This window comes from Acinonyx jubatus, chromosome C2 (assembly GCF_027475565.1).
Source record: "Acinonyx jubatus isolate Ajub_Pintada_27869175 chromosome C2, VMU_Ajub_asm_v1.0, whole genome shotgun sequence".
NCBI classification, from domain to species: domain Eukaryota; kingdom Metazoa; phylum Chordata; class Mammalia; order Carnivora; family Felidae; genus Acinonyx; species Acinonyx jubatus.
Genome location: NC_069384.1, coordinates 39,815,016 through 39,838,833, shown reverse-complemented (window position 1 = coordinate 39,838,833; position 23,818 = coordinate 39,815,016). Strand labels below are relative to the sequence as shown.

Sequence of the window (23,818 nt, the reverse complement as noted above, 5' to 3'; positions counted from 1 at the left end):
CTGCAAAACTCTGGAGTCTAAAAATGTCTACGACGGCTTGTTTTTCTTTAAAAAGAGTTAATAATTGCTTAAATTTATGCATTGTGAATTGAAAACATTATGGTATCTGGAATCTTTTTTGGAGAATGATGCAGAATGTGAACAGACATGCATGTACTGATTTATGCGGTTATTGTAATGGCAGAACTGGTGCTAGAATATTCAGACCAAATGATGCTGAAATACCATTCACTGCTCATAGCTAAAGAATGACTCCTGAGACATTAAAAAAAAAAAGTGAGAAAATAAGATGGCTTTTTCAACGCATTTAGCATTTTGCATTTGTGTCTTTGTTTCATAATCTTTTCGAATAAGTCAGAGTTTAATGTTTTCACTACCACATCAGATAAGGATAAATCTGAAATTATATTTGAGGCTAGAGCCACCTACTTAAGTAAATGGACACCAGAAAGATAAAATTTGGTTTTAATAAGAACTGGAGTTATAAAGACGGCTAGTTAATCATTGCTCAGAAGAATTTTGGTTGAGGAAATTATGTATGAAGTAAGCAGTTTATCTAGGCTGCATGGCATAATGGATATACAGTCAGATTGGATTCAGGAGAGTTGGGTTCACTGGCTGATTTGCCATATAAATCGAGAGTTGTACCCTATCTCTGATTTCCAATTTTCTCTTTAGTGAAATATGTTAAGTTGAAAAAGGTTTTTTTCAGATGTCAAATACCTGTAATTTAATAACCTATAGTTCCATAATAAAGGCAATGGTCTTTCTCTCTCTCTCTTTCTCTCTCTTTTAGTATGTTAGTGACCCTCTTCTTTTTGGAGAGTTAATCAATTTCCATAAAAAACTGGCAAATATGGCAAGTGATGGTAGCATACCATTCTTTATTTTTTAATTTATTATTAAGTAATTAACTTATTTAACAATTGTTTATTTATTTTGAGAGAGACAGAGACACTGCGAGTGGGCAGTGAAAGAGGGAGAATCTGAAGCAGGCTTCATGCTGTCAGTGCAGAGCCATGCTGGGCACCAACTCATGAAACCATGGGATCATGACCTGAGCTGAAATCAAGAGTTGGATGCTTAACCGACTGAGCCACCCAGGCACCCCAGCATACCATTCTTTATTAAACAATTGTAATATTAGCTACATCACAAAAATATTTACCACTCTGCCTGAGAGATCTAGATGCAAAATAACTGCTTTCATTGCAGGACAGATGTAAACAAAACAAACCTCCTCAAAAAAGGTGCACAACATTATTTTTCTTTGTTTAAAAAGGTTGAATTGGGGAGCACCTGGGTGGCTCAGTTGTTGAGTGACCGACTCTTGATTCCAGCTCAGGTCATGATCTCATAGTTGTGAGATTGAGCCCCGCATTAGGCTCTGCACTGAGCATGGAGCCTTGCTTAGGATTCTCTCCTTCCCTATCCCTCTGTCCTGCCCCAACTTGCACGCATGCGTGTGTGTGCTCTTTCTCCCTAAAAGAAAGAAAAAAGAAAAAAAGAAAAAGAAAATAATAAAGTGTTTCAAAACCAAATAAAAAGGTTGCATTGGAATATGCAAGATTTTCTATATAATTAACACCACAGGTGAATCTAAGCTGAAAAACAATGGCTTGAAAAAATGTACAACTATTTTTGGAACACCTACTATGTACCAGCAACTGTACTGGGTAGCTTTGCAAATATTAACTCATATCAAGCCAGTGTTTTATCCCCTTGTTTAGGATGAGAAAACTAACAGAAAAGTGAAGTAAAAAAAAAAAAGCCAAAATTTAATCCCACGTCTCTACCTTTGTGGCAATCATAAAGTAAGCAAACATAGTGAATCTGGATATTAAAATGGAAAATTCTAGTGATATTGGAAATAGAAATGTTAACTAAAAGAGATCTAGGTATTTTAAACTTTTAGGGAAAGTGCTAATAACAGAATTAAACTAACTTTGACTCTTTTGCAGTATATTCCCTTTTATAGTTTTTCACACTCTTTCTCAATATCTTTAAAGTTTCATAACAACATCTCTCAATTATAAATCTTTGCCTTATTATCTAAGTTAAATAAAATTCTATCAGTGAGATGATTCATCCACAATCATCAGAACTGAAGTCACAAACCTATTGATGGGCTCGAATAAAAAATGAGGATGCTGATATTAGAAATGTTGCAACACTCATGTAGAAACCCCTTTAGGTTTCTACAAGATATGGGGAAGAAGAGAAGATATCCCATGGGAGAGTGAACATAAGTGTTGAGTTGGCACTTCAACAGAAATATGAGCTTGACTTAAATTTTCTATGTTTCTCCCACCCCTGGCATTATACAGTAGTCAGAGGTTAATTGCAAATGATGGCGACTGTGAAGTTACTGAGTTGAAAAATTCCCTGAAATAATTATGTATTAATGAATGGAACAAAGAATTGAATGACAAATTGGAGAGCGGAATAGACAATTTTATGGGCATCCATCCATGAAAAAGAGCTAAATAGGTATCATATAATGAGATGTAGCAATGCATCAATAAAACGATCTTAAATGCTAATGAGTCTGACAGATAAGAAGTAAAACATAAAGAGGATTCAGAAACCAACAAGATAGTAAGCAGATTATTTGCAGCGTGCATCGGACTACCAAATCGCAATTCTATTCAGACAATTAAAAATCATGTACAGTGTCTGCAAGAAAAGAAGAGAACTTGTAAAGCTCCATTTTTAAAAGAAAGGTGCTGCTAAATCTTGGGAGATGCACCCAAATGCCCATAAACAGGTGTCTTTACTTACCAACACCTTTCATCTGGCCTGGATGACCTTCTCTCCCTGTAGTCGGCAAATGACTCCCCAGGTCATTTATGTCAGTGCAGATGTTTACATATTGTGTTTGAAAATATGTAAATGTGTACAATGTATAGAGAAAATATGGGAGTAAGGCATATGATACATTTATGCTAAGTTTAGGAATAGTTTTATAATCCTCATGTAACTTGGGTGTGTTTGTTCATTAAGTTTGTAAATGTTGAAGGTAATTTGACATTAAAGAATCTGTCATGTTGAATTTGTCATTTTAATTTGAATGTTTAAGAAAACGGATTGATATTGAACTTATGGGTTTTATTTATTTATTTATTTTTTAATTTTAAGTAGGCTCTACACCCAATGTGGAGCTTGAACTCATGATCCTGAGATCGAGTTACATGCTACTGACTAAGCCAACCAGGCACGCATACACTTAAGGTTTTTAATTTGAATTTTTAAAGATACTTATTTGATGTTATAATTTTGGTTTTAAGATGAAATAATGAAGAGATATACTTTTTGTACTTATGATTTTAACTTGATAACTGCAAGCCAAGAGTAGTTGTTTGTATACAATATTTTATTGCTTAAATATTTAATACTTTAAAACTCTAGAAATTTAGACTTTTAAGGTTTGTAAGTAGCAGTTAAGTGTTTAAGAGATTGTTTATTAGATTTGTAAATCTCTCTTGTTAGGTGTGTGAAATGCTTGAGAGACTTGGATGTGTTAAAATTTGTAATTCTAATTTAAAATGTCTAAGGAAATTGAATTAATCAGGCTTATAAATGCTGCCAAATGTTGAGGGGAAATTAATCTGCCAAACTTATAAGTCAATTGGGCGCTGATCAAAGAACAAAGGGAGAACTGCATGTTTTTTATTTGAACAAAAATACTAGATTTATATGTACATTTATTAGATAGGATTTCTCTTTGAAGATTTAATAAGAATTTAAAGTGCAATTTTATTAAATTGAATGCAAATTAAAATATGCACCACTGTCAGCATTCCTTTTATATATCTGCATAAAATTTTCTTCCTGTACATTAAGAAATGATTGGTTTGAAATGGAGTGGGGAACACATTCAGCAGGAACTCACTTCAGTCCTAGCATGGGTATCAATATGCGAGTACTTTTTTGAAAAAAATGAAACTTCATTTTGCATAATTTGGAATAATGTAAAGTGCCTATCACCTCTCATCATATCACAGGGTGCATGATATGCTTATGACATTACTGGGGATATAAATCTTGATCACTTAGTTAAGGTATTGCCAGGTTTCTCCACTGTGAAGTTACTATTTTCCCCTTTCAATTAATTTTTTTATGTTTATTCACTTTTGAAAGACAGAGAGAGACCGAGCACAAGCAGGGGTGGGGCAGAAAGAGAGGCGGACACAGAATCTGAAGAACGCTCCAGGCTCCAAGCTGTCAGCACAGAGCCTGACGCGGGGCTCGAACTCATGAACCTTGAGATCATGACCCCAGTGGAAGTAGACGCTGAACGACTGAGCCACCCAGGCGCCCCTCCCCTTTTAATATTCTATACTAAGCCCAGCCCATACTTAAAGGAAGAAGTTGGGAGTTAAGCTCTACCTCCTGCAGGGAGAGCTATCTATTTATATTATTTGGAACCCTTCTGTAAGGAAGATTTGTTTCTTCTCTCCCAATTCTTCACTAACCTCTTAACAACTCCAATCTCTAAAATTACCTGTGGCACCTCAAAGGATTGCTAAGGGGATCCATAATAGATATGAGTAGATATGAAGTTCTATAAGAACTGCAAAGTTTTAAGCAATTATATTCCCTCAGGTATATTTTTGAAATTAAGTTTTAAAGCATATATTTAAAAATAGCAGTACATTTTATATAAGTGTGTTAAGGTATTGAGTAGTACCTTGAATTATTTTTGCTTCTTTGAGATGTCACAAAGAACAAACTCTTCATCAATGAAGGGCAGGTTATGGACTATTGACTGGGTAACACAAACTCTTTAAAAGGAGCACATTGCATAGGTGCTACCCATGATTACATTATATTATGTGGGTCTGTGCTGGACAGTTCAGGATATAAGGTACATATAAGGTAAGAGCCACACATATAACATAGAGTTCTAAACTTCCCACTAAAATCATAAGATCACCTTTGACAATTTGATATTGGGAAAAGAATGATAAAATATTTTAATGGAAATTTATAATAGTTTTATTACATTAATGAAATACAAATTATATTTTCACCAGAGGTCCCTGATGTAAGACTTGCGATCTAAATTCAAAGGCTATCATGTCTAAATCACAGTTATTAATCTCATTTTCATATTAGAATTTCACTTGTCAGACTCAGCAGGCTGGCAATTACTGACTGCAATAAGTTGCAAGTTATTAAATAATCAAATAGTAAATGTCAAATGATCAAACATGGGCTCATTTAAAAGAAATAAGAAAACAATCAAATTTGCTATAGTCTGGATCATTAGGCCAGCCTTGTTTCAAAAGATTCTTTTAACTTCCTAAATTTTTCTTGTAACATTGCAAACCTAGATATGTGAGATTTTTTTTTTTTTTGCCTCTAAATCAGTCAGAAAACTTGTCTGAATTGGGAGAAAAAAAATATTCTCTAGGCTTAAATTGATAAAACTTGGTCTTTTGTGTTTTGAAAACCTTATCCTCAACAAATTCTCAACAAAACACTAGCAAACTGAATTCAACAATACATTGAAATAATTATTCACCATGATCAAGTGGGATTTATTCCTGGGATGCAAGCGTGGTTCAAAATTCACAAATCAATGTGATACATCACATCCATAAGAGAAGGGAAAAGAACCAGATGATCATTTTAATGGATGCAGAAAAAGCATTTGACAAAGTACAACATTCATTCATGATAAAACTCCTCAACAAAGTAGGGTTAGAGGGAACATACCTCAACATAACAAAGGCCATACATGAAAAACTCACAGCTAATATCATCCTTAATGGGGAAAAACTGAGAGCTTTCCTCCTAAGGTTGGGAACAAGACAAGGATGTCCACTCTCACCACCTTTATTCACCATAGTACTGGTAGGCCTAGCCATAGCAATTAGACAAAAAAAAGTATTCAATTTGGTAAGGAAGAAGTCAAACTTTCACTATTTCCAGATGATATGATACTATGCATAGAAAACTCTAAAGACTTCACACACACACACACACACACACACACACACACACACACACAACTGCTAAATGAATTCAGTACAGTTGCAGGATACAAAATTAATGTCCAGAAATCTGTTGTATGTCTATACATCAATAACGAAGTGGCTGAAAGAGAAATTAAGAACACAATCCCATTTATACTTGTACCCAAAATAATAAGATGCCTAGGAATAAACCTAACCAAAGAGGTGAAAGACCTGTATTCTAAAAACTATAAAACACTTAAAATAAGTTGAAGATGACACAAAGAAATGAAAAAGATCTTCTGTGCTCATGGATTGGAAGAACAAATATTGTTAAAATCTCCATACTACCCAAAGCAATCTACGAATTCAATGAAATCCCTGTCAAAATACCAACAGCATTTTTTTACAGAGCTAGAACAAACAATCTTAAAATCTGTGTGGAACCACAAAAGACCCCAAATAAACAGAACAACCTTGAAAAAGAATGGCAAAGCTGGAGGCATCACAAGTCCAGACATCAAGTTATATTACAAACCTGTAGTAATCAAAACAAAATGGCATTGGCACACATAGATCAGAACATAGAACAGAATAGACAATCCAGAAATGAACCCAGGATTATACGGTCAATTAATCTTTGACAAAGAAGGAAAGAATATCCAATGGGGAACAAACAGTCTCTTCAACAAATGGTGTTGGGAAGACTAGACCACTTTCTTACACCACACATAAAAATACATTAAAAATGGATTAAAGAGCTAAATGTAAGGCCTGAAACCATAAAAATAACTTCTTTTATATTGGCCGTAGCAACTTCTTTCTAGATATGTCTCCTGAGGGAAGGGAAACAAAAGCAAAAATAAACTATTGGGACTACATCAAAATAAAACGCTTCTGTACAGCAAAGGAAACAATCAACAAAACTAAAAGGCGTAGTACAGAATGGGAGAAGATATTTGCAAATGATATATCCAATAAAGGGTTATTATCCAAAGAACTAATACAACTCAATACCCGAAAAACAAATAATTCAATTAAAAATGGGCAGAAACACATGAACAAGCATTTTTCCAAAGAAGATATCCAGATAGTCAACAGACACATGAAAAGATAATGATTATCACTTATCATCAGAGAAATGCAAATCAAAACCACATTGAGATATCATCTCACACCTGTCAGAATGGCTAAAATCAACAACACAAGAAATAACAGATGTTGGTAAGGATGTGAAGAAAAGAACCTCCTTGCATTGTTTTTGGGAATGCAAACTGGTGCAGCTACTGTGGAAAACAGTAGAGAGGTTCCTTAAAAAGTTAAAAATAGAACCACCTTATGATCCAGCAATCACACTACTGAGTATTTATCCAAAGAATACAAGAAAACTAATTCAAAGGGATACATGCACCCAATGTTTATAGCAGCATTATTTACAACAGCCAAGATACGGAAGCAGCCCATGTGTCCATTGATTGATGAATGGATAAAGAAAATGTGGTATAGATGTATATATACATACACACACAGTGGAATATTATTCAGCCATAAAAAGAATGAAATCTGACCATTTGCAATGATGTGGAAAGAGCTAGAGTATAATGCTAAGTGAAACAAGTCAGTCAAAGACAAATACATATGATTTCAGTCATATGGAATTTAAGAAACAAAACAAACAAGCAAAGGGAAAAAATAAGAGAGAGAGAAATCAAGAAACAGACTCTTAATTATAGAGAACTGATGATTACCCTAGGGGAGGTCAGTGGGGAGATGTATTTAATACATGATGGGGATTAAGGAGTGCATTTGTTGTGATGAGCACAGGGTGATATATGGAAGTGTTGAATTACTATATTGCACACCCAACACTAATATAATATTGTATGTTAGCTAACTGGAATTAAAAACTTAAAAAAAGAAAAGTTGGAACAACCTGAAATCTAAAAATGAATAGTTTTCCATAATAACTGGGAAATGGAATGTGGTAGGATAAAAAATAGGATTTTTTTTTGTATATAAATTTAGTCACTCACAATTTTATGAATGTATCTTCTTCAGTTCCTCCTAAAATAATAAGAATTATAGGGGCACCCGAGTGTCTCAGTTGGTTAAGCACCTGACTCTTGATTTCAGCTCAGGTCATGATCTCACAGTTTTTGAGTTTGAGCCCCATGTTGGGCTCTGAGCTGACAGCAGAGCCTGCTTGGGACTCTCTATCTCCCTCCCTCTCTCTCCCTCTTCCACTCACACAGGAGACAGTGTGTACACTCCTACTCTCTCTCTTTCTCTTTCTCTCTCTCTCTCTCTCTCTCTCTCAGAATAAATAAACATTAAAAAAATAAAATAATAGGAATTATAGATGCTAACATTTCTCAATTTCTTATTTTGTACTAAGCTGTTAAATACTTTAAGCTCATTATCTCATTTAATCTTTACAACATCCTCGAGGCAAGTACTTTTATTTTCCCTATTTTTATGTATGAGGACACTGAGTTTTAAAAAGTTATGTAGTTAGTAAATGATCAAGAAGGAATAGACTGTGAGCCTTGCTCATAGCCATTCATTATTTTGTACTCCCCAAATAAGGAAATAATCAGAATTCCTGATATAAAAATTGCGTCAATTAGGTGGATTTTTTTTGACAATCCATAAAGTCGATATTTTTATCTCACAGTGCTTTTTTTCTCATCTGCAATATATTTAGTAATTTCATGCTTCAACTTTAATGCTTTACAAAATATGTATCCACATCACTTCCCTGGGTTATTAAAATTTCAGTGGGCAGACTCATTAATGTAAATTTGGTAAGTCTTTGTGTTTTACTTCAACTATTTACTTTGGAAATTTCAAAACTTGGGGAAAATTGAAAAATAGCAAAATGAGAACCCACATAAGCTCAAATATATTTGCAAATTGTTAATGTTTTGATATATTTCCTCTCTCTCTCATTCCCTCTCTCTTTCTCTCTCATACATATGTGGATACACTCCTCAATGCACATATATAACATATATACACATACACACATACTTTTTTGGCTGAACCATTTTATTTATTTATTTTTTAATATAATTCATTATCAAGTTGGCTAACATACAGTGTATACAGTGTGCTCTTGGTTTTGGGGGTAGATTCCTGTGATTCATCACTTACATACAATACCCAGTGCTCATCCCAACAAACGTCCTCCTCAATACCCATCATCCATTTTCGCCTTTCCCCCACCCCCTCATCTACCCTCAGTTTGTTCTCTGTATTTAAGAGTCTTTATGCTTTGTGTCCCTCCCTCTCTGTTTGTATTTTTTTCCCTTCCCTTCCCCCATGGTCTTCTGTTAAATTTCTCAAGTTCCACATATGAGTGAAAACATATGATATCTGTCTTTCTCTGACTGACTTAGTTCACTTAGTATAATACCCTCCAGTTCCATCCATGTTACTGCAAATGGCAGTATTTCATTCTTTCTCATTGCCAACTAGTATTCCATTGTATATATAAACCACATCTTCTTTATCCATCCGTCAGTTGATGGACATTTAGGCTCTTTCTATAATTTGGCTATTATTGAAAGTGCTGCTATAAACATTGGGGTACAAGTGCCCCTATGAATCAGCACTCCTGTATCCTTTGAATAAATTCCCAGTAGTGCTATTGCTGGATTGTAGGGTAGTTCTATTTTTAATTTGTTGAGAAAACTCCACACTGTTTTCCAGAGTAGCTGCACCAGTTTGCATTTCCAATAGTGCAAGACGGTTCCCGTTTCTCCACATCCTCGCCATTGGCTGAATCATTTTAAGAGTTAGTTATGGATTTTAATTTTAGGTACCAATCAATAAATTGGAGAAATATTGATTTCCCTGTTGATAAAGGGAATTTTCAACTTTCAACACTTGTGAGCCCTGCTCCTAGGCTCCCAGGGAAGCTATACTTTACCATTTACAAAGGTCAAAATGACTCCACAAAACCTCAAGTCATGGGCTCTATTTCTGTCCTGAGAACATATTGATTGTGCATCTTCTTAAAAAAATAACCAAAACAGAGATTCCAAACATAAAGATAAGAAAAACAAAAAAACCTCCCTGGTTCTCATAAGATTAAAGTCATACAACCTTGCACATACGGAAAACATGAGATACAGTCTGTAATTTTCCAGAATGTCCTTCATCATGATGATTTGTAGCTCTTTATGCAGAAAAGTATACAGCCCTGCACCAAATGTTCCTTCCCCACAGTGGTCTCTTTGTGAAGATGGTGAATTGTAGGCAGTAGTCCTATCTTGGGCTTGAGTAGAACTCTTTCCCTTTCTCTTTAAAATTTTAAAAAAAGGTTTGTTCATTTTGCATCGACAATGTAAATGGAGTAATCCAGTTAATATTTCTAAAATCAACTTTAACTCTTACCAGGTTTTCAATAATCACAATTTATCAAATGACAATGAATTTTTATTTATTCAACTTAAATTTTTGACATTATGTTTGTCTTTTTATTGATGTCTTTGAAAAATTTTTTAAAATATTTATATCTGAGAGAGAGAGAGAGAGAGAGAGAGAGAGAGAGAGAGAGAGAGAGATAGGCAAGGGGCAGAGAGAGATGGAGACAGAATCTGAAACAGGCTCCAGGCTCTGAGCTGTCAGCACAGAGCCTGACGTGGAGCTCGAACTCATGAGCTGTGAGATCATGACCTGAGCCGAAGTCAAATGTTCAACTGACTGAGCCACCCAGGAGCCTTCTTGATGATGTCTTTTAAAGAGTACTAATTTTGGTGAAAAGCATATATTTTTTAAAATCAATTGTGTTGAGATGTAACCTATGTGTAGTAAGCTGTGTCCACTTAAAAAATACATAATTTGATACATTTTTGACAGACATACACACCTGAAAACCACACCACAAGATCTGGAAGTCTTCTATCACTCTCCAATGTTTCCTTGTGTCCCAGTGTAGTCCATCAGTCCCTTTGCTCTGAGTCCAGGCAACCACTTATTTATTTGTCAGTATAGATTAGTTTGCATTTCTTAGACATTTATACTAATGGAATCATATGTTGTGTACTTTTTTGTGCCTTACTTCTTACATTCAGCATCATGATTTCAAGATTCCTCCATCTCTGAGTAGTCCTTCAGAAACAACATAATTGTACATATACTTCCTCCCTGTACACTTGTCCCCACAAAATGAGTTTTCAACACGAAAGCATTTGTATTATGATTTGATTAAATATATACTCAATTGTTCTCAGTGAAGAGCAAATTTAAGTATAATGTGCATTTGAAAATACAATAGTATTTATTGTATCTTCAATACAATTGAAGATGTATAACATCTTCAATACTTCTAATGGCAGAATAGAAGAGGCCATATTAAACAGTATTGATGAAATGCAGGGCAGTTCAGTATAAATAGGATTTTCTATGCTCTGTAGGTGGAGTTATTTTTCCACCTTTTTATCACGGTAATTTTGAAGGATGATTCATATGATGAAATAACTTTTTATCATGGTAATTGTGAAGGATGATTCATATGATGTGTTAATTGGGGGGATGTGGCTTTCAAAAACATCATGTATTGTTTGTAACTGTGTGTATCTTCTTTTCTGTGTTGACTTTGTTATTCCCATGGTATTGGCCTTTTAAACTATGTGTCTCTGAGTCCTTTAATTTACAAATTTGTTATCTTAATAAACTTTGTAAAAATGAAAATAAAGTTTCATCCATCTGTTGAATGTATTCATAGTCTCTCCTTTTTATTCCTGAGTAATATTCCATTGTATGACTATATCACATCTCGCTTATCCTTTCACTGACTGATGGACATTTGAATTGTTTCCAGTTTGGGGGTATTGTGAATAAAAAAGCTATAAAAATTCATTTACAAGACTCTGTTTTCACTATTTTGGATTCAATGCATAAGAATGGAATAACCGGTTAGGCAGTACAATAAGTCTATCTTTAAAATTTTAGGAAACTGTGGAACAATTTTCCAGTTATTACCTCATTTTTTCCTCTATATCAGCAGTGTTTGAGAGTTCTGTTTGCTCCACATGTTCAGCAGCCCTTGGTATTGTCAGCTTGTTAATTTTAGCCATCCTTGCGTGTGGTGTTATCTTCTTATGAATTTTAACGCCAGTTCCTTAATGCTAATGATGTTGAGAGTCTTGTGATAATTGGTCAGTCATCTTCTCTTGCAGAATGTCTTCTCAAATCTTTTGCCTAGTTTATATTGGGTTATTTAATTGGGGTCACAGCACATACTCTGTATGCATTCAATCTTTTTAAGTGTAATAACACTTGTGTTTTCTGTCATGTGGTGAATCTTTGTGACTGAAATGTGTATTCTGCAGTTGTATATAATAATCTATAAATTTCAGTGATGTCAAGGTCATAGAGTATTGTTCAGATTATCTACCTGTTAACTGATATTTTTTCCTAGTTGTAGGGATTACTGAAAAAAGAGTGTTAAAACCTCTTACAAAGATTGTAGAACCTTTTATTTCTCCCTTTAATTATGCCTCTGTTTGCTTCATGTCATCTTAGCTGTCTTATTATTGTACACTTTCATGATTGCTATGTATTTCTGATGAATTGATCTTTTTATCATTATGAAATGTCCTCTACCTCAGGCAGTATTTTAAAGCCTATTTTATCTGATACTAATATAGTATTTACAACCTTCTTATGCTGATAGATCTTTTTCCTTCTGTTTATTTTCAACTACCTGTGTTTTTATATGTAAAGTGTATCTCCCATAAACAGTATATTTGGGTATTGCTTTCACATCTATTGTGAAATTTTTCACCTTTTAATCAGACTATAATCTTTAATCCATTAACATGTCATTGATATGGATTTAGACCTACCATCTTGCTATTTTTAAAATATGTTCCTCAGTCAGACGAGGATTTTGTAGTTACAATTGCAATACATGTTACATCTGCATTATAATATTAATTTTTGCTTCAAATGGTTATATAATTTTAAATTAAGGAAAATATTCTTTTATTTTATCCAGATATTTATCATTTCCAGTGCTATTCATTTCTTCTCAAAAAACATTTCCCTTCAGCATGAAGACTTCCTTTGGCATTTCTTATAGTCTAGGTTTGCTGGCAACAAATTCTCTTAACTAATATTTTTGTTTACTTTTGTACTCCAAGGTTGTTTTCACTGAAAATAGAAATTGTAAGTTAACTATTTTCTTGTTATTATGTTTTTTGTTTTTTAATGTTTTTAATGTCATCTCTTAAATAACCCCCCCACTACCCACTTTCTGGCCTCTGTGGTTTCCAATTAGGAAAGCTAGAGCGGGGTGCCTGGGTGGCTCAGTTGATTAAGAGTCTGACTCTAGATTTCAGCTCAGGTCATGCTCTCACGGTGTGTGAGTTCCAGCCCTGTATCCCTGCACTGGAGTGTGGAGCCTGCTTGAAATTCTGTCTTTCTGCCTCTCCCCAGCTTATTCTCTCTCCCTCGAAGTAAATAAATAATTTTTTTTTTTTTAAAGTAAGCTAGAGGAATTGTTTCCCAAATGTAGTATGTTGTTTACTCTGGTTGCTTTCAAGATTTTCTCTTTATCTTTTGTTTTTAGGAGTTTGAGTATATTGTTCCTAGGCATGACTTTCTTTGCATTTATGTTTCCTGGGGTCTACTGGGCTTTAAGGAGTTCTAAATTTATATCTTTTACCCAAACTAGAGAGATTATCAGTCATGATTTCATCATATAATTTTTCTACTTCATTTTCTCTTTCCTTTCTTCTGGGACAGTAAGTACACATTAATTACTTATTTTGATCGTCTTTTCCAACAGGTTCTTGAAAATTTATGTTTTTATTTTTTCCCCTCTTTTCTTTAGATTGGATCATACCCACAATCTATCTTTTATGCTCACTGATTCTTTTCTGTCATCTCCATTATCCTATTATAGATAGATATCTATTGAATTTTCAATTTAAGATACTTTATTTATTTATTTTTCTTTCTTTCTTTCTTTCTTTCTTTCTTTCTTTCTTTCTTTACTTACTTACTTACTTACTTACTTACTTACTTATTTAAGAGGGAGCAGGGGAGGGACTGAGGGACAGGGAGAGAGAATCTTAAGCAGGCTCCATGCCCAGTATGAAGCCCACGGCAGGGCTCGATCTCACAACCATGAGATCATGACCTCAGCTCAAATCAAGAGTCAGATGCTTAACCCACAGCCACCCAGGCACCCCAAGATTGATTGATTGATTGATTGAATTTATTTATAGTTTAAAATTTAAATCCAATTAGTTAACATATAGTATAATAATGTTTTCAGGAATAGAATTTAGTGATTCACCACTTACATAAGATATTTTATTTTTTAATTCCAAAATTTTGGGGGGTTTTAGAAATATTTTCCATATTTCTGTTGAGATTTTCTAAGCTGGTTTTCAATATGAGTATATTTCCCTTTGCTTTATTATATAGTTACAGTAGTTATGGAATGTCCTTTTCTGATATTTTTCACTTCTGGTACATCTTGGAATTGGCTTCTATTAATTGTTTACTTCTTGAGAGTGGGTGACTTTTCTTAGCTGCTTGTATAACTATTGCCTGCTCTTGGACCAAATCTACAATAGTGTGAAATTCAAACCATTTTGGAATCTTCTTTCAAATTTTAGCTCTCCTGCAAGGGTCTCCACATCTTTGCTCACAGTCCAGAGCTTTCCAGTTGCTAGTTTAATTTTGTTATTGTTCTATTTTGTCCAGAGTTTATTGTTGTTATATGCAGGAGTGTGAATCTGTAAAGAACCTTCCTCTTTTGCCATTCTGGAAACCAAAGTCCTGTGTGTGAACACTACTATTTAGCTTGAATGATGATTTATGTTTATGTTATCCATTTTTGCAACTTAGAATAAAGATATATTTAAGTGGTTTTTGATGAAAGTTTTATATGAAACTAGGTTACAGAATATATGTTTTGAACAAAGTGATTTTATGATTAAGATTGCAAATCTATTAATATTTCTTGAATTAAGAGAGAAATCATTTGAAATACATAGTAAAGTTAATTTTATTGAGTTAACCCTTAAATTATATTCAAATTTTCACCTTATAGATATATGAAAAATATTTTTTTTAAATGTTAAATTTTATATGTCTTTTAAAAATAATGGGATATATCAGAATCACTGGAAAGGAAATTCCTATTTTAAAATTATAGTTAGATAACAGAAAAAAATTACTATCATTAAAATTTATATATTATTAATAGTGTGAGAAATAAGATGTTTTAAATATAGATGTTTTAAATATAGAGGTTAAATAAATCTTGCTTATCTAACTAAATTTTACATACAAATAAATATATTGGCTAAGCTCTACAAGAAATGAATAATTCATTTTATGGAAATGTTAGTAACACTTTACATTAGAATAATATGAGAAATCTGTTTCTTTTACTGAAATTTTGAGAATCTTGGGATTGGCATCTTTTTCTTTAATGAAAGATTCTATATATTCCAGAATGTTGTTATGACACTATTACAGAAAATCTAATTAAATATAGCATCTAAGGAGGGGTGTGTGTGTGTGTGTGTGTGTGTGTGTGTGTGTGTAGTCTATGTGTTGGGGGCCATGGCTGATTATTGAACTACCAACTTGACATTAAATAAAATAATTTAACTTGTAAGACAACTCTAAAGTTATGGAGGATTATGGGTTAATACTCAGTAAAATAACAAGACATTAATGATATTTAATATCATGACATATATCAATGTTAAGAATTATATTGTATAAGTGAAAATAGGAAATGAAATACGGTTAAATATAAACCAAGGTAAATATTTTATTTTTTTTACCATTTTCTTTAATATATTTTTAAAAATTACATCCAAGTTAGTTAGCATATAGTGCAACAATGATTTCAGGAGTAGATTCCTTAATTCCCCTTAACCATTTATCCCATCCTCCCTCCCACAACCCCTCCAGTAACCCTCTGTATGTTCTCCATATTTAAGAGTCTCTTATGTTTTGTCCCCCTCCCTGTTTTTATATTATTTTTGCTTCCTTTCCCTTATGTTCATCTGTTTTGTATCTTAAAGTCCTCATATGACTGAAGTCATAGGATATTTGTCTTTCTCTGACTAATTTCGCTTAGCATAATATCCTCTAGTTCCATCCATGTAGTTGCAAATGGCAAGATTTCATTCTTTTTGATTGCTGAGTAATACTCCATTGTGTATATATACCACATCTTCTTTATCCAGTCATCCATTGATGGACATTTGGGCTCTTTCCATACTTGGCTATTGTCTATAGTGCTGCTATAAACATTGGGGTGCGTGTGCCCCTTTGAAACAGCATACCTGTATCCCTTAGATAAATACCTAGTAGTGCAATTGCTGGGTCATAGGGTAGTTCTGTTTTTAATTTTTTGAGGAACCTCCATACTGTTTTCCAGAGTGGCTGCACCAGCTTGTATTCCCACCAACAATGCAAAAGAGATCCTCTTTCTCCACATCCTCGCCAACATCTGTTGTTGCCTAAGTTGTTAACTTTAGCCATTCTGACAGGTCTGAGGCGGTATCTTATTGTGGTTTTGATTTGTATTTCCCTGATGATGAATGATATTGTGCATTTTGTCATGTGTCAGTTGGCCATCTGGATGTCTTCTTTGGAGAAGTGTCTATTCATGTCTTTTGCCCATTTCTTCACTGGATTATTTGTTTTTTGGGTGTTGAGTTTGATAAGTTCTTTATAGATTTTAGATACTGACCTTTTATCTGTCATTTGCAAATATCTTCTCCCATTCCATCACTTGTCTTTTAGTTTTGCTGATGGTTTCCTTCACTATGCAGAAGCTTTTTATGTTGATAAGGTCCCAATAGTTCATTTTTTCTTTTGTTTCCCTTGCCTCTAGAGACATGGAGAATAAGAAATTGCTGCGGCCAAGGTTAAAGAGGTTTTTGTCTGCTTTCTCTTTGAGGATTTTGATGGCTTCCTGTATTTTTAATAAAAATTGAGAATGAAAACAAATTTTTCCTCTTTCTGTATTCAAGAAAAAGAAAAGAAATGAAAAAGAAAAAAAAATAAAATTGAATAGATGGAGTGGCAAACAGACTGAAATACAATTGAAATAACATCGTTTTCCCCTAGAAGTCAAATTATGAAGCACTTCATAGTCCATAAAGTAAGCAGGCGGAGAGACTTGTGGTGTTCCTGAAGAGCGAGGTTGGCCCAGTTAGGCAGGCATTAGTGTACCAGCTCCATTCTCCACTAGATGGTGCTGCTTAGCTTACTGGGGTGGACTGTTGTGGCACTTACAGGTGTATATGTGCATGCGTGGGAGGGGGTGTCATCCAGCTACCCAGTCTCTAGTATCAGAACTCTGTTCTCCTCGATCAGCAATCATGCACTTGTCCTTTGTCTTCAGCTTCTGTCCACTCCCTGCTTGTACACTGTCTGTGACCAAGTTGTCACATTGCCAGGCGGCACCTCCTTCCTGAGTTTATCTCAGATACGGCTTTATTTCCTGACCCCTCGCTTCTGAGGGACTGCGGCTTTGACCTGCTCAGATCCTCTGGGGGAGGGTATCACTGAGCAATGGCTGGGTGCTGGCTGCACCCAGGAATGTGCCATAGATAATGTCACCATTTTCTACTTCCAGCCTACTTTTTTTTCTTTTAATTTTTACTTATTTTTGAAGAAGAGAGAGAGACAGACTGAGTGGGGGAGGTGCAAAGAGAGGGAGAGACACAGAATCCCAAGCGGGCTCCAGGTGCTGAGCTGTCAGCCCACAGCCTGACGTGTGGCTTGAAGTCAGGAACCATGAGATCACGACCCAAGCCAAAGTCGGGTGCTCAACCGACTGAGCCACTCAGGTACCCCCAGCATACTTTTAAATTTAAAGAAAAAGGAACAGTTTTGTTGAAATCTATAGGTAACCAAGAACATATCCATAGCATATATGATTCAAATGATTCTATATAATTACTGCATGCATACTTAAAAAGCACAAATCCAGACTTGTTTTTCACTATCTACTTTAAAATATATTTCTATCTATATTCATGTAACATTTTGGGATGGTATTTATGACATATTTCTAATGAAAGATGAAAAAAATAGCAGACTTTCTCCTGTATTTCATAGCATTAACAAACTGAATACTGCTTTTCTCAACTATAAGATGACACTTATACAATAGACTTTGAATAAAACTCAAGTTCAAGCAAAGACCTAGGGAAAGGTATAAACCAACTACTAACAACTTTTACATAATGGCTGGAAATAGCCTACAAGTATTTTCCCTGTTTTTATTTTTCTGTCTATTCTTGTTTGCATGTGTATGCATATGAGTGTGTGTATGTAAAGACTGAGATCAATACACAAGAGTAGATCTGAAAGCACAACAACTCATTTTTACTCAGAGAAAATGAACAAGCTTAAAAAGATACTGCCTCTGCCTTACCCTACACTTCTACCTGAAACAAAACTATGATCAATAGAAAGAGTCTGATCCAGCTGGGGAAGGCAAAAATCCTCTTTTGTTATATCCCTATCCTGTGGAAAATCATTTTTGTCAACATTTCTGGGTCAATTACACCTTTTGCACCAAATGATTTAGCAGTTACTTAATGGGTCTACCAGGCTTTTACTGGGAAGGTTTCCACAGTCTTTAGTAATATCTACTTTTCTTCAAGGTGATTTGATAACCAACAATCTGGGTCATGAATGGTCCAATCTAATACGTGAATGGTCTAATAAAACTCCGTACATGTTTCAGCTTAATCTTTCAAAGCAAAACCTCTGCTCTAGAATGACTAATCTTATTATTGGCCACAAAAATGTCCTGCTAATTCTTACCTCTTAGCCTTCCCCTATATTCTCAGTCTATTCAAAATTCACTCATTTCTCAAGGTAATGCTCATTCTTCCTCCTCCATTAAAGCTAGGATCAACTGCCCAAGTCCATGTTTGTTTCCCATTTGTGAAGCATTTTAGAAACACTTAATTGCCAAGAGAATAAAACTGAGAGAGAAATTGGGGAAACCAGAAAATTCATTTTACTTGAGGTCTGGAAAGAAGTAGATATTTGGAAGTCTATGGGAAGGAAGGAGGTTTGCTTACTCCTCTCCCCTTTCTCTTATCCTTAGCTAAGAAAAAGACTATTACCTTTTGGTTGAATTATTAGGCAAGGCTGTTCCACGTTAGAGCTCATTCTCTATACACAGTACTGTACAGTAGCAGTTGGGAGCTTGAATTTGAGAGTCAGACATGGAGTCATGCTCTGCCTATAATAGTTGGAGCTTTGGATAGGTTAAATTCTCTAAACCCCAGGTTCCTTATTGGTAACATAAGACTAATAATAGTGTCTTCTTCATATTGTTGTCAGAATGATAAGATATAAGGCAAACATGCATTTATGGTGTCTGGCACCTAGTAATAACTTAATATTGTTTTATATTCTTCATTTATAATTCACGTTATGTTATTAATACTTTACATTAAAATTAATATTTTCTCAAATAATTTGTCACATAATTTAAAAATACTTTACCTATCTTTTTGGAATGGTTTTCCAGTGCCATGCATCAGTGGACACTCAATCGATATTTAGTGAACTGGAAGGAAAAGGGAAGGGAATGAGAAAATTCATTATCTACTCTGGACAGACATTAGGCTAGATAATTCAGGCACATTATCTCACTCAATTCTTATAATATACTATGTGGTCACATTATCCTATTTGCTTTCATTACAGAGAAGAAAAACAGCTTGGAGACATAATATAGTTTGGCTAATGTCTCAGAACTTGTACAGCGAAAAACTATGGTTACTTTCCAGAGATTTTAAGTCATTGAAAATTTTTTATTCTTTCTACTTTATCAGTTTTTCTTTTTTAACTGAAATCAATGGACTAATACCACCAAAAATGATGCTTTCTCATGACCTTTTTAGACATTATATTTAATATTCCTAGACCTAAAATTACTTTTTGGACGTCTGACTTTTTTATTATGATAAAAAGCTAAAACATAAAATTTCCCTCCTTAACCATTTTTAAGTGCATAGTAGTGTTAACTATATGCATACTGTTGTGTAACAGATGTCTAGAACTTTTTCATCTTGCAAAACTGAAAGTCTATACCTATTGAACAACCACTGGCAACCACCATTCTACTTTATGTTTCTGAGTCCGACCACTCAAGATACATCATGTAATCGAAAACATGCAGTATTTGTCTTTTTGTGATTAGCTTATTTCATTTAGTATATTGTCCTTATGTTTCATACATGTTGTAGCATATGACAGGATTTCCTTCTTTTTTAAGACTGGATAATATTCCATTGTATATAACTACCATATTTTCTTTATCTATTAATCCATCCATGGACATGTAGGTTGTTTCCAGCTCTTGGCTATTGTAAATAATGCTGCAATAAACACGGAGGTGCAAATATCTCTTCAAAATCCTGTTTTCAGTTTTTTTGGATGAATATCAAGATATGGTATTGTAGAATCATATGGCAGTTCTATTTCTAATTTTCAGAGGAATCTCCATACTGTTTTCCATAGCAGCTACACCATTTACATTGCCATCATCAGTGTACAAGAGTTCCCATACCTCCACATCCCATCAATACTATTTTTATTTTTTATTTCCTAAAATACCTAAATATTAGTGATGTTGAATATCTTTTCATATGCTTATTGGCCATTTGTGTGTGTGTGTGTGTGTGTGTGTGTGTGTGTGTGTGTGTGTATATTGCAGGACAATGTCTATTTAAATCCTTTACCCATTTTTATATCAGGTTTGTTTGTTTGTTCATTGATTTGATTTAATTTGCTTTTTTTGTTGTTGCTGTTGTTGTTGAGTTGTAGGAACTCCTTATAAATGTTGACTATCAATGCCCTGTCAGATATATAGTTTGAAAAATATATTCTTCCATTCCATAGGTTGCCTTTTCACTTGTTGACAAAACTTGTTGATTGTTTCTTTTGTTGTATTGAAATTGTAAAGTTCAACATAGTCCTGTTTGCTAATTTTTTTGCTTTTACTACCTGTGCTGTTGTCATACCCAAGAAATCATTGCCAACTCCAACGTCATGAAGCTTTTCATCTATATTTTCTCCTAGGAGAGCGAGTTTCAGGTGTTATACTTAGGTCTTTAGTTAATTTTAATTTTTGTATAGGGTGTTAAGTAAGTCCAACTTCATTTTTTCCCACAGTTGGAATATCCAGTTTCCCCAATACATTTGTTGAAGGTATTATCCTTTCCCCATTATGCAATCTTGGAAATCTAGTTGAAGGTCCTTTGATCATGTATGTGAAGGTTTACTTGGGAGCTTTCTTTCTGTTCCACTGGTCTGTGTCTGTCTTTATGCAAGTACCATACTGTTTGGATTACTGTAGCTTTGTAAAATGTTTTGAAATCAGTAATTCCAGCTTTGTTTTTTCTTTCTCAAGATTGTTTTGGCTATTCAAGTTCCTTAAAAATCCATTTGAATCCATTGAGTTTTTCCTATTTCTGGAAGATATTACCATTGGGATTTTGATAGGGAATGCATTGAACCTTTGCTTTGGGTAATATGGACATTTTAACAATGTTAAGTCTTTCAATCCATGCATGAAAGTGGGATGTTTTTCCATTTTTCCATTTATTTATGTCTTTAATTTCTTTCAGCAACATATCTGCGAACTAATTTTACTTCTATTCTGACTTGGATGTCTCTTATTTCTTTTTCTTACCTAATTGCTCAGGCTACACCTTCTAATACTATGTGGAAAGAATGGCAGGGTAGGCATCTTTGCCTTGTTTTTGATCTTGAAGGAAATATTTCAGATTTTCACTGCTGAGTATGATGTTATCTGTTGGCTTTTCATATGTGGACTTTATTATATTGAGGTAATTTCCTTCAACTCCTATTTTAAGTGTTTTTGTCATTACCATGACAGGGTGTTGAATTAGTAAAATATTTTTCTGCATCAGTTGAGATGATCATGTGGATATAGTGTTGTCTTTTATACTGTTAATTTGGTATATTGCAGTGATTTATTTTCATATTTTGTAACTCCCTTGAATTCCAAGAATAAATTCTACTTGGTTGTGATGTATAAGCTTTTTAATGTGCTATTAAATTCAATTTTCTAGTTTTTTTTTTAGTATTTTTGCACCAATATTCATCAGGGATATTGGTTTTTAGCTTTCTTTTCTAATAGTATCTTTGTTCTTCTCTTTTTTTTTCTTAGTTTGTTTAGCTAAGGGTCTGTCAATTTTGTTAATATTTTCAGAAAACCAGCTCTTCGTGTGCTGACTCTTTTCTACTGTTTTCTATTCTCTAGTTCATTTATTTCTGCTTGAATCTTTATTATTTCCTTCCTTCTAACTTAGGCTTAGTTTGTTTTTCTAATTCTTTGAAATATAAAATTAGGTTCTTAATTGGGAATATTTCTTCTTTTTTTAGTTACATGTTTATTAATATAAATTCCTTATTAGTACTGCTTTTGCAATAACCCATGTTTTGTTTATACCATGTTTTTGATTTTATTTGTTTCAAGATGTCTTCTAATTTCCTTGTGATTTCTTTGACCTCTTTGTTGTTCAAGAGTGTGTTCTTTAATTTCCACTTCTTTATGTATTTTCCTTCTGCGGTTGATTTCTAGTTTCATTCCATTGATATAATTTTAATATTAAATTTGTTAAATTATTAATATTAGAAAATATTAAAAGACTTGTTTTGTGGCCTAACATATGATCTATCCTGGAGAATGTTCCATGTGTGATTGTTGTGTTGAATGGCATGTTCTGTATATGTCTGTTAGGTCCTTTTGGTCTACAGTGTTGTTCAAGTTCTCTGTTTCCTTACTGCTTTTCTGTCTGGAGGATCTATCCATTATTGAAAGTAAGGTATTGAAATCCCCTGCTATTATTGTATTGCTTTCTATTTCTTCTTTCAATTTTGTCAGTGTTTGTTTCATATATTTGAGACCTCTAGTGTTAGTTGCATAAATATTTAAATTGTTATAGCATCCTGGTGAATGGAACCTTTTATCATATAATGTCCTTTGTCTCTTGTGACAGTTTCTGACTTAAAGTCTATTTTGTTTGATAAAAGTAAGTTCAACTTGCTCTCTTTTGGTTACCATTTGCATGGATTATCTTTATCCATTCTTTCATTTTTAGTCTATGGGTGTTCTTAAATCTAAAGTGAGTCTTACAAACAGCAGAGTTAGATCTTGTTTTTAAAATCTATTTAGCCACTCTGTATCTTTAGATTGTGGAGTTTAATCCATTTATATTTAAAATAATTACTGATAGGTAAGGATTTACTATTGACATTTTGTTGTTTTCTGTATATTTTATAGCTATTTTTCTTTCTTTTCCTCTCTTATTTTCCTTTGTGTTTCATTGATTTTTTTTGTACTGACATACTTGATTCCTTTTGTGTATCTTCTATAGGAATTTGTGTGTGTGTGTGTGTGTGTGTGTGTGTGGTAATCATGGGGATTACATAAAATATCTTACAATTATAGCAGTCTATTCTAAACTGGTAACAACTAAATTTCAGTTGCACACAAAAACTCTATTCCTTTGCATCCTCCTCATTTTATGTCAGCAATGTCACAAATTAGGTTTTTTTTTTAATTTTGTATCCACTAACCTAGTAATACGGTTGCAGTTATTTTTTATGCTTTTATCTTTTAAATTCTATGCTTGAATTAAAGTGATTTATGGACTACCATTACAGTGTTATAGGATTCTATTTTTATCTACATATTTACCTTTGCCAGAGAGCTTTATACTTTTACATGCTCTCATGTTGCTGTCTAGCATCCTTTCATTTCACTTGAGTGATTCTTTTTAGCATTTCTTATAAGACAAGGGTAGTAATGA

The 23,818-nt window shown here is 33.8% G+C and overlaps 1 protein-coding gene across 4 annotated transcripts in view; it reads right to left on the bottom strand.

The window, feature by feature from the left end:
- HTR1F (5-hydroxytryptamine receptor 1F) overlaps positions 1 to 23,818 on the bottom strand; it is a 153,859-nt gene that overhangs the window by 64,999 nt on the left and 65,042 nt on the right. For 3 of the 4 annotated variants that reach the window (XR_003426807.2, XM_053220701.1, XM_053220702.1), the window contains exon 3: positions 19,479 to 19,542. The exons of the other annotated variant lie outside the window; for it this stretch is intronic. The gene's annotated coding sequence lies outside the window, so the exon portion shown is untranslated. The remainder of the gene's footprint in view (positions 1 to 19,478; positions 19,543 to 23,818) is intronic. 4 annotated transcript variants of the gene reach the window in all.